The following is an 11514-nucleotide window of genomic DNA, read 5'->3' as shown; positions in this document are numbered from 1 at the left end:
AATTAAACTGTAAAAAAAATTTGGGTCCAGAATTTTAAAGGAAAGTAGTGATTTGGTCCAGCTGAAAAAGGTTTAAAATTAGCACTTCGGAAGCTGTCAAAAGATTTCAAGACACCCTAAACATACAATTGTCCATATTTTGAGTTAGAGCCGATGAAGTTTTCTATAATTTTGATATAATTTGTCTCAAAAGTTGTACAACACACTGTAAAAGTTTCTTTGAGAAAGCGCAGGTGGGATTTTTTTTATTTTCATTTATGTTCTAAAAGAAATGCACTACGAAATAATTGTGTTCTCGGACCAACTAGGGGCACTATTCTAAATTCCCTTTTATTATGCTTTTATGGGAATTATGTGTAAATACAATTACTCGATCAAATAGCTATAATTTGTTTTACTGAGGAGCGTTTTCAAAATCCGTGCATATTTAGAAAGAAACTAAAAAAAAATATTTGTATCAATTTAATTCAATTCTATTAATAATCAGATCTAAAACCATAGCCAGCTATATAAAGCCTCTATAATCATGAAAATTCTACATTCTATTCCCAATCTTAAAACAGAAAATTGTAAATTTGTAAAACAGAAAATTGTAAATTTGTGTAATCAGAAGGATGTCTATTTTAATACAATATTTGGTATTTTTGGAGTAGGGACGTATATCTTAGGGTAATATTATAGCTTTGTGTAATCAGAAGGATGTCTATTTTAATACAATATTTGGTATTTTTGGAGTAGGGACGTATATCTTGGGGTAATATTATAGCTTTGAGCACGATTTCAATGAAAATCCACATTGTATTTATTTTTCTGCAAATAATAAAACTTACGTTGCACTATTCCGGACACCAACATTCAAATAACGATGTATCCGTACTTTCCTCGCAGGCCAGTCGTAATATTGACGGATTTTGAAAATGACACTTAAGGGACAGTAGGTAAGAACCAGCAATATTTACAACAGGAAAAGCTTAAAAGAGATTAAGCTGTCAAACCATTGTTTAAAAAATATTTGGTGTCAAATTGAATCGAATGGAAAATATTTGCTCCAAACACTTCCAGACACACATTATATATCAGTCATTTCAAAATAAAGTACAAATTCGGAATCTGAACTTTTCCAAAAAAAAAATAGTTAAAATAAATGCAAATTAATTTAAAAAAAAACAATAGCATATTGCTTCGTTAATATTTTTTCAAAATATGCAATCTTACCAACACCTGAGAAAATTTTATTTTAAAATTGCAGTGTATATAAAGTGCGAATCCAGCTAGTTCATTTTCACTGTCATATGCGGGTATGTCTCTTGTAGAATAAAGGATCATGGGAAAACTGTATTTGTTTACGTTTTGAAAATACCAAATTAATTGATTTGAATGAAAGTTTTTACATATTTTCATTGTGATATGTCTTTATTATGTACAAACATAGCGTTACAGTTCAAATAAGTGTTATAAAAGCAACATAATATAGCATATCGATTTTTGAAAGCGATCCATTTTAACTATAGGTGCGATGAATTATCACTGTTAGTGCAGTCATTTCTGATGTGGAATTTTCGAAGATGCGAGAAATTTTTATTGTAGAATTATGTGATAAATGCACTTGAAACAAATGAAAAAACTTAGTTGATGACTTTAGAATTTATGATAAATGTATTTTCAAATTGAAATACAAACTCCTCATTCATTCTTTATCAAATATATAGCTTTTCAAACTTGTAACAAAAACGCTTTTCAAAATGTCATATTGTATTCTTCAAATTACGTTTTTCCTTGGTTTAAAAAAAAAATTAAAAGATATTTCTGTATTTTTTTGAAGTCAAAGATTGATATTGCGGAGTTTAAGTGCAGTCTGTGTAAAATAGAGACGAGTACATTTGAGGACGTTATCTTCCACGCAATAAATACACTTGCGAACAGAGAAATATGCATCTTGAGACGCAATGGTGACAGAAAAGCTTATAAAAGATTAACTTTCCCCAGTTGTACCCTCAACTGCTTCAATTTCCATATTCTGAAAAAGACAGTTTTGGTAGAACAAATCTTCTTGACTCGATTGTTGCTTGCATGATTTTAACTGTATAAGGTGAAACGGTATGTGACATAAATTATCCACAGTCATTAAAACATGAAATGTAAGGTGTGGGCGAACTTTTTTGTTTGCATTGGTACGTGAAGTAGAGCACCCTTGATACAAAAAGAATTATCCGTAATGAACAGCTCGATACCAGAGGAGGATTTAGGAGGACAGGGGGTTGCCCCCTTTTTGGGAAAACATTTGGTTACTTTTATATGGAATCACTGGAGCGGGCCCCCTCTTAGGTAGTCATTGGACTCCTACTTATAAAAATTTCTAGATCCGCGAGTGGATACTACCACAGAGGTCAAACAATGCACATTTGGGTAATTGTACACAACATGCATGCTACAATTCATGTTTGATGATCTTAGACCCTTTTGACCTCTATGTGGGCTATTTCGGTAACTTGGTAAAAATCCCCAAACTGGATACAAGGTTAAATTCAGCATGTCAAAGAACCCCAAATATCCATAAGGTCTTTTGTCTATAAAAATGCATGCATGGGATACAATTGTTATTGAAGGCATGACTGCCGTAACAATAGGATGAAGATAAAAAAAAAATCTTATTCTGGGGTCTCATTGGGAGGGAGGGTCTGATCCCTGATCCAGCTTACTGCTTTATCAGATTCCCGTATCCCGCTTATACTATGCAGTTCTCATTTTGTTAAATTTCCCGTGTCCCGCTATACTTTATTTCTCGTTTTCACGACACAATCATTTGACTATCACGTGTCACGCTTACAAAACAATCGGCAATTCCGCGTCACGCTTATACCCCAACGCGACCCACTATTCTACTCTTTTCTGACTCATATTAAGCCCATTATAAATATATTTAAAAAGTGTGTTTTTTATCCCTTTTTATCCCGTCTCGTTTCGGGTTGAGCCACAGATAGATAAGATGTCATATGTGACAATGAGACAACTCTCAAAACGAGTCACAATTTATAAAAGTATACCTTTATACGTCAAAATACGGTCTTCAACATGGAGTCTTAGCTCACACCGAACAGCAAGTTATAAAGGGCCCCAGTGTAAAACCTTTTAAACGGAAAAACCAACGATTCAATCTTTATCAAGATGTACGTAGTTAGTGGTGAAGTGTCATGGAAATGGATAAAAAAAACAAGGATATGGAAATGGATAAAAAAAAAAAAACAAGGATAAAGATCCCTATACGATTCATAAGAAATTTTAAAAATGGAATACATTTGAAATAAATGTTATTTCTATTGAATTTATTTAGAGTGTTTTAAAACCAAACTTTCCTCCGTAAGTTAAATTTTATCAAATCCGTCTCTTACTTTATCTATTGTTTGAGCAAGTCGGCTAAATTAAGGCTTTACAGCTAATTTCCTAATGCATGTAAAGCAAAACCTTAGTTGACTTGATTGCTTAGTTTGTATAATTGTTTATACAAACTTTGTAAATAAGATTGACATCTTTAAACAATATGTATCGGAATAGTTTAACCTGTATCTATGTAATTATTATATTTGAATTAAATTGGGTGTTATCATAATGATTGTACAAAAAAAAAACCCAAAGCAAGCACACTAACTAAAGTCTTGCTTTACATGCTTAAAAAAATACGCTGTAATAGATAAAAAAATAAATATATCAAACAGTGAAAATGCGCCGCATATACAATACTAATGAATCGCTCTACAGTGAAAATGAAAGAATAGTATCATTATTCGACAGTAAACATGACTCTCATAAAGAAAGCATCATAGTGGAATTCAGTTCAATATGAAGAAACTGAATGACAAAACCTATTCTACGTTATACAACTTTAATAATTGTGTTGAAATGAATATTTTTTCTGCAACAACATCTTACCTGTTAGTTATAAAACACCTGCACGATCTGTTCGTGAAATGTCCTAAATATTCACCTACTTTGGTATATATTTCACAGCTATTTGGATTTAGGCGCGAAAAAAAACCCGTTGGCATCTCTTACTTTGTTTTATTAGTATTATGTGTTTCTTAACATATACTTTTTAACTAATTTTCTTCATTTTCTTCAAAAATAAAAAAAAGTCGTCTGTTTATTTATCATTCTACATCAAAAATTTCTGGCATATACAGTGAAAATGATATTTTAGGATCCGCACTTTACATACACTGAAATTGTGTGCCAGCTGGTGTTCAATTTTGTCCATCCTGTTACTTGTTTTAACTGATAGCAAAAGTGATAATAGAAAAGAAAATATCCAATGAAAAGTGTGGCTCACATTTGCATAGCAGTGTTCATTTGAAATTACATTGACATTCATCATTTATGTAGATTACCCAAAACAAAATCTGCAGATAATCTAATGTTCAGGAAAATCATCACATTTCTTATTTTTCAAACGCTCTTAATAAAAAATTGTGGAGACATTGGCATTGACAATTTACTATTATGTCCCTTTTCAATGATAACTAAGTCAATAGATCAATTATGTTGATGGTAAAAAATATTTTACACATTTTTTGGGGTAACAGGAACGAACAAAGGCAGTAACAGGGAGGACAAGGTGGTTACAGTAGAGACAAAACATAATTTAGGTCACAAAATTCAATAACCAAAAATTCGATTTTGAATTTACTAGGGATACAAACGAGAGATTAAAGTATTCAAACATTATACACGAACCATGTATACGTGTATCATCCCTTTCTGGGTCAAACAAACAAAACAAAACAAAAACAAATGAAAAATGGGTAATGCTGTTTTTTCGCTAAGTATGAAGTAAGATTTGGTTGCCGCAAGTCGTAAAAATCAGTGTATATAAGATGCCATGCCTTTCTGTGAACTACCGCTTTTAAGATCAAGTTCAGCATGATGGTTGTTATTTATTTATCATATTCTATTCCTGAATATACCTTTAAGTGTCCACTGGAGGCTTACAAATCACCATGCAGAACAACCATCCATCGTACCGTCTTAGAGAAGGTTGAAGATGTAGGCGTAAAAAGGCAAAACTAATTTAAAAACATGACGACAATTTAAAGAACAAACCAATACAACTGAACGAAAATTCAAATAAAACATGTTTTTATTGATGATTCTGATATACATGTATCTAGTTTCTGACACATTTTAACACTGAAGGTTTGTCATTCTTGGATTTTTTGATCAACTCCATAAGTTCACGAAGAGCTTCTGATTTTGTTTGGATTCGGAATGATAGCCAATATTCTCGAAGTTGTAGCAGCTTATGTCTCAAAATAATTTTGGCAAATAAAAGCACGGAGGCGTCCAAAAAAAAGGGGGGTATGTCATTATAAAAATGAATAATACACATATTTGCCGCTGGTGTGTGTATTTACATTTGGAATGGCAAATAATGGCAAATATATCAATGATCTGCAACTTTAAGAAGGCAATAAATCAATGGGTAGAAATTCTTATATCAATTAATGGGTCGACCCATACGTACATGATGTGCACCTACTGTAGACTAAAATTTGTGTTGTTATCTTTTTATCTCCTAATATCATCTCATTTAAGTAAGATAGTGGTAGCTGTGAAATATATATATGTGACGGAGAAGGGATTTTCACATTGTTATTTTATGAATAGGGCAGGGGAATTCAAAAAACACAATCGGAGGTATAATATACCCACATTTATATGTTGTGCACCCCCTTTTTTTTGGAATAAAGTGTTGCTGTCGTCTCGCAAGGTCTGTATCTCTATTTGCCTGTAACGAGAAAGTATCATGTTTCCAAGAAACCAGTACAAAAGTTGGCAAAATATAATGATAGTTTTACAACCCAAGCAGAACAAGATAACAGACCAAGGAACAATTTAAAATGAACCAAATTAGGTTCAGGTACTAAAGAAAACATGACGTAAGTACAAATCGCAAAGGGTAAAGTATTCAAAGAGTATTGAAAAGAAACAATGCGTATTCTATATGACACGCTTGAATAATAGCTGTACAGTAATATGATCTAATATCGGCAACTGAATTCTAAATAATAGTTGCACAATTGATAATTTTGAAGTTGAGTTAATTGCACCTGTGTTAACCTTTATTTCAAGTTCATTTACTAAGATAATTGCAAAATTCATCTAATTTTGAATTATACACAGGATGGGATCACGAAATTAAAAAGAGAGGCGAAAGATACCAAACGGACATTCTAACTCATTAGTCGAAAATAAACTGTCAACGCCATTGCAACAAAAGACTAAAAGACAAACAAACAAACAACAGTACACAAGACACAACATAGAAAACTAAAAACTGAATAAAACGAACCCTATCAAAAACCGGGGGTGACATCAGGCAAGCTGATTCTGCTCCACATGTGTCACCAGTCGTGTTGCTCAGGATGACGGTCTCTTCTTTTCACTTTTCTTATAGTCCTAAGTGTGCCTCATCTATACAATAAAGGGACAAGTCAGCAGTAGCATAAGGGCAATTTGTTTTGTTAGGGAGGCCAATTGTGTGTCGAAAAACATGAATGTGGTCTCAGTTTTAGTGAACTTTTCCTTTTCGTCAGAGTATTGTTTTATTACATAATAAAAATGAGAAGATGCGGTTTAAGTGTCGAAGAGATATCTCTCCATCAGAGATTAAATGGAGTAGACATTAGCATAGATTGGTCACAGTACTACGGCCTTCAACCGTTGAAAGTCCATATCGTATACCAAGTTTTGAAAGACCCCGAAATGACAAATGTATAAACAAGTTTAAACGAGAAAAACTACTGGTCAGATTTATGAACAAAACAATTCACGAAAAATTATACGATACTGATTGTAAGCAGCAACAAACGACATCCACTGAATTACAGGCTCATGAATTGGGACAGGCATATGCAGAATAATATGGCTAGTAAAACATGTTAACTGGCGTGCCAAAGGCCCCCACAACAACCCCTAACCTCGGAGAGTGTTGCAACAACATACTAAAAGACAAAACACAGATTTGTGTGTTACTGAAAACTAATTCAAATCAAGTAAATAACAACTTATAAAAAATATATCCTGTACTAGTATTTAAAAGGCCAAACTGAAATAGGTGTTACCAGTTTCTATTCGTTTTAAAAAACCTCTTGAAACAGCAATGCACGATTAACAAGAGTGCACACACTGAAATGTCTCGCCTTCTTTACTAATCATTGATATTATATTGATAGTCCTAAGTATAAAGCGTTATTACAACTGTCACATAAACTTAACATTAAACAAGATAGTTAAACAAAGACCAATGAACCATGAAAATAAGGCTAAGGTCAGATGAACCATGCCAGGCAGACATGTACAGCTAACAATGCTTCCATACAACAAATATAGTTCATTAATTACTCATAGTTTAAGAAAAATAGACCAAAACACAAAAACTAAACACTGTCCAATGAACTGTGCAATTGAGGTCATGGTCAAATAAAACCTGCGGGACTGACATATAGCTCATAATATATTTCCATACACCAAATATAGTTGACCTTTGGCATATAATATTAGATAAAAAGATCAAAACTTAAAAACTTAACTTTGACCACTGAACCATGAAAATGAAGTCAAGGTCAGACGACATCTGCCCGCTAGACATGTACACCTTACAATCATTCCATACAACAAATATAGTAGACCTATTGCATAAAGTATGAGAAAAACAGACCAAAACACAAAAACTTAACTATAACCACTGAACCATGAAAATGAGGTCAAGGTCAGATGACACCTGCCAGTTGGACATGTACACCTTCCAGTCCTTCCATACACCAAATATACTAGCCCTATTGCTTATAGTATCTGAGATATGGACTTGACCACCAAAACTTAACCTTGTTCACTAATCCATGAAATGAGGTCGAGGTCAAGTGAAAACTGTCTGACGGGCATGAGGACCTTGCAAGGTACGCACATACCAAATATAGTTATCCTATTACTTATAAGAGAGAATTCAATGTTACAAAAATTCTGAACTTTTTTTCAAGTGGTCACTTAACCATGAAAATGAGGTCAAGGACATTGGACATGTGACTGACAGAAACTTCATAACATGAGGCATCTATATACAAAGTATGAAGCATCCAGGTCTTCCACCTTCTAAAATATAAAGCTTTTAAGAAGTTAGCTAACAATGCCGCCGCCGCCGCCGGATCACTATCCCTATGTCGAGCTTTCTGCAACAAAAGTTGCAGGCTCGACAAAAAAACCATCATACTTATTCAAAATCAAGGAATGGAACATTAGTCCTGAAATATGAATATTTTGACAGGATATTTAATGTTCAGTGGCAGTCTTCAGTTCATTGATTGCTAACGTCCTTGTGTTAATCAGGAAGCCAATGAATAGTATGAATTATGTGATATTCTGTAGCAATTTTCACTTCATTGGTCATTGATTTGTATGATTTAGGAAGACAATGCATAGTATGAACAATGCATGTGATGTCCAGTGGCAACTTTCGCTTCATTGGTTGTTACCATGAGTTAATTAGGAAGACAATAATTGGAAGCGGCAACTTTCATTTCATTGTTCGTTGCCTTGTGTAATTTAGAAAGACAATACAATATATATTATGAACCATGTGATATCCATTGGCACCTTTCACTACATTGGTCGTTGCCTTGTGATGTCAAGTGGCAACTTTAACTTCATTGGCTGTTGCCTTGTGTTAATCAGGAAGACAATACCAGAGTAGGGGGATAAGGGTGCCCTTATTTCCTTACTTAACAGCATGATCCATGTGATGACAAGTAGAAATTTTCATTTCATTTGTCGTTGCCTTGTGTTATTTAGGAAGACACTCACAGTATGATCCATGTGATGTTAAGTGGCAACTTTCACTTCATTTGTCGTTGCCTTGTGTTATTTAGGAAGGCAAAATGATAGTGGGAATTATGTGATATTCAGTGGCAGTTTTTAAATTAATGAATGTTAGTGTAAAAGTCCCAGATTAAATACACTGTATATGCCAATTTTTGTAAAATTCAAAATTAACCAAAAACTACAGGCTCTACAGAACCTATCTCTCTCACCTGCATCTTCACCAATAGCCATTTTTGAGTAATCAAAGTGCGTGTAAGCACTAAGGGTAAAGATTGCACCAATTTATCAGAGCAAAGTAACATTAAACATTGCATTGTTCAAAGCATTGGTTGTAGTTGATTTAATAGTAATTCTGGACAAAGGAAGATAAATCCAATTTTTAAAGATGGCTTTAACCTTGCAAAAGTTGTGTAATTTTCTTGACAGGTGTAACATCATTATGTGCCTTGAATATCTGAGAATATATATGTTGTGTACAAGTTATCATTTTGTACAAATTATAATTTGTACAAAAATACTGTACAAATTATAATTTGTATTTTGCCTTTGTACAAATTATAATTTGTACAGAAAGTGCCTGTACAAATTACAATTTGTACAAAATTTGACCAAAATTCACTTATAACTTGTACAATAGTTTTAAATATGAATTTTGGTGAAAAATGCATTGATTCACAGGATAGAATTGTAATTTACTGACCGCACATTAAACCTTATTAACAAAATACACCGTTTTCACACAACTACAAAAGGCAGATTGATTTTCGAAATTTTTGAGAGAAAAAAAGTAAACAAATACGATTTTTTTCAAATTTTTAATACATAAACCACTTTTCCTTTAGAAAAAAAGCATCATTCAATAGTACTGCATAATTAATTCTTGTCACTATTTGGATTTCTTTTTTAAATTCAGAAACTTTGCAAAAACTTAAAAAAAAAAAGTATATTTGTAAAATTTGATATTATGGATCGTGAAAGATCATGAAAAGAATCTCGAAAGATTTGTTGCCACTTATTCGTTATTTCAAAAAGTCCAAGGAAACAATCAAAGATTTCTTTAAACAAGTGATGATTTATATTTGTAATTGGTTCATCAAAAGATTGGATTTACATGACTTATTCCACTTCAATTTTGTTTGTGAAAAGATAAATAGTTCAATGCCATTGGGTCTGATGATTTTATAATACTACACCAACTAGTTTTCTTATAAAAATAAAAGTCCGTCTGTCTGTTCTGCATAAGTTGCATAGATATTTATAAAACAAAGATCCTTGTTGAAAAAACAAACATTGACAGAAAAACAACTGACATATTCCTGACTTTAGCAAAGTCATATTCCTAACCAAATCGTGGGTATAATCTCGCTTTCTTTCTGGGATATTTATTTGTCTAAACGCCTAACTGAGGCAGTGAAATATACATTTTTATTCACAGCAACGGTTCATGAGCGTCAACGCTTGCTATGTGAAGCAGTTAAAATTTGCCTATAAATCAGGTCGTCATCGATTTGAGAGTCAAAAAATGTTGTGCAATACCCGATTCCATAAATCACTACATCACCTGCTTAATCGAATGATAAAGAACTACTTTTGAATTTTGTAACTTAGATGTACTGTGAGGTCATTTAATAGCAATTCAATAATGTGTATCAATGCTTTTTTCACAAAAATCCATATGATAAATTATTGTACAAGTTATTAGTGATTTTTTGCCCGTTTTTGTACAAATTGTAATTTGTACAAGCACCTTTTGTACAAATTACAATTTGTACAAAGTCAAAATACAAATTATAATTTGTACAATAATTTTGTACACATTATAATTTGTACAAAATGATAACTTGTACACAACATATATATTACATTGATAAATTTCTGGAAATATTCATGGATAAGATGTATAGAATGTTATAATCAATGCACTATATTTTGTGTATCAAAAAACTAATTTTTAGTTTTATCCTCTGTCACTATTATTTTTAAATTTTAACTAGTACATAAAATTTCAAATAACGCAATTTTAAAAATAGACAATTTTTTTAAAATGCGGTGACCCTGCAGATAGGGTGGACTTCCTGAAGAAGAAGAAGATATGTCTTGGAACATTTGGATATCAAGTCAGTCCCATAAGGTAAAAATCATTATTAAAGGGAAATAATTCTATCAATACTAAACGGACACAATATTTTATACTTATACTCTAATAATGATTGTGGTCTAGTGTGGTTATCTTTGGCAAGGCAAATAGAAATTTGTAAGAAGTCAATCATGAACACCAAAAAAAAAGAGGGGGAGGGGAATCATCATTAAAGGGCAATAACTCAGATAAGGAGTCATCCAACGATTTCTGCTAAGTCAATATCTTCTATAAGAAGTCGACTGGCAATAATGATGCATCAGTAAATGGACGCCAGGTAGATCTTAACCTTCTTAACATTTCTGGCCAAGTTAGATTTTATCTGTTCATAGCACTTTTCAATATAATTGACAAAACTTGCATTTGACTCTGTTGTTCTATGTTTAGCCATGTTGGCAATGTTGGTTAGCAGGTACTTGATACTCCAATGATTGAGAATAAGCTAGAATAAATTTGACCCAGTAGCTTCAGAGGAGAATATTTTTAGTAAAAGTTAATGACGGATGAAG

This window comes from Mytilus galloprovincialis, chromosome 11, assembly GCF_965363235.1.
Source record: "Mytilus galloprovincialis chromosome 11, xbMytGall1.hap1.1, whole genome shotgun sequence".
In the NCBI taxonomy this organism is placed as follows: Eukaryota; Metazoa; Mollusca; class Bivalvia; order Mytilida; family Mytilidae; genus Mytilus; species Mytilus galloprovincialis.
Note: the sequence above shows the minus strand (reverse complement) of the source record.